The sequence below is a fragment of the Myotis davidii genome, unplaced genomic scaffold (assembly GCF_000327345.1).
Source record: "Myotis davidii unplaced genomic scaffold, ASM32734v1 scaffold1166, whole genome shotgun sequence".
Lineage (NCBI taxonomy): Eukaryota > Metazoa > Chordata > Mammalia > Chiroptera > Vespertilionidae > Myotis > Myotis davidii.
The window spans coordinates 329,069-330,519 of NW_006296539.1; the positions used below are offsets into that span (position 1 = coordinate 329,069).

The 1,451-nt window shown below is 46.1% G+C and overlaps 1 protein-coding gene across 1 annotated transcript in view; it reads left to right on the top strand.

The window, feature by feature from the left end:
- The window catches only part of SLC25A37 (solute carrier family 25 (mitochondrial iron transporter), member 37), a 41,205-nt gene that overhangs the window by 10,739 nt on the left and 29,015 nt on the right, over window positions 1-1,451 (top strand). The window lies entirely within an intron of this gene.

Genomic DNA, 1,451 nt, shown 5'->3' on the forward strand with positions numbered 1-1,451 from the left:
TTTCTATTAAATACCAAACTGCTGGCAGTCTTTTGAGGTTTAAATGAATATATGTGTGTGTGTGTGTGTGGGGGGGGGGACAACAACTTTGTGAATGGCAAAGTGTTTTAAATGTAGTTTTTGTGCTAATGAGAAAGGCTTCCATTCTTCATCTGGCAGAGTCAGCATAATCAAACATGCCTGTTATGGCCCAGTTGCTTGGGTAATGTCCTGTTGACTCCTCTAATGGCTGGTGCTGCTACCTAGGGCAGAATGTGGTCACCATGCATTGATATGATTAACAGCTTCAAGGAGTGTGTGCCCTTGAAATTATGTGCAGAATAAAATTCCCTTTTCTAATTGCTATGCTTGGTCCATGGTGTTAGGAACTTCATAACTGCAAGATAATACCCATCTAATTAGAATTTTTCAACAACTTTTTCTTCCTGTTCTCTGCTCAGTGGAAACAATAAGGCTTACTTTATTTTAATTTTGCCTAAAATGGATTTCTTACTGCATGGGTACATTTTGGAGTGTTACCCATCTTCGGAGTGCAGCAGTAAAGCCCATCTCGTTCAAAGAGGTCTCCTCCCCTCCATACCTTCATAATCCTGTTCTCCATATTAAAATGCTAGTGATTCCTTCCTTAGAGCATGATGGTTGGACTCATTTGTATCCTATATCCTATATAATAAAAGTGCCAGGTCGTTGGGTCGGCCGTTCAACCAATCAAAGCATAATATGCTAATGACATGCTAAGACCCCTCAACTGCTCATTATGATGTGCATTGACCACCAAGGGGCAGACAGTAGTCCGGTCAACCAGTCACTATGACATGCACTGACTACCAGGGGGCAGATGCTCCTACCAGTAGCTTAGCTTGCTGCTGGGGTCTGGCTGATTGGGACTGAACGAGATGGGCCAGACATTCCCTGGAGTCCTCCTGTGGTCCCTCTCTGGTAACATCCTGCGTCCCTCCCTGGCCCCTATTAGACACTGGTGGGGATTCCTTGGCCTGGCCTGTGCCCTCTCGCAATCTGGGCTGAGACCACCCCCTCAGTACATGAATTTGTGCACTGGGCCTCTAGTCTATCCTATCTAATAAAAGAGAAACATGATAATTAGCGAACGACTGCTACCCTTCCCATTGGCTAATCAGGGCAATATGCAAATTAACTGCCAGCCAAGATGGTGGCCAGCAGCCAGGCAGCTTGAAACTAACCTGAGGCTTGCTTGCTTCAGTGATGGAGGACTCCAACGTTTCCCGCCTGCCGCTGCAGGCCTCTGAGCTGCAACTCTAAGCAACTATGTAACAAATATAGAAGCTAAACAAAACCCCAGAAACCTGCTTTAGTCCACCGGGCTTCAGCCAGCAGGATCACAACATTGTAAGCAAAGGCCAGAAACCTACTTTCAGCAACGGAGGCCTGAGAGCTACAGCCAAGCCTCAAAGCTAAAGCTGGCCCAGAAT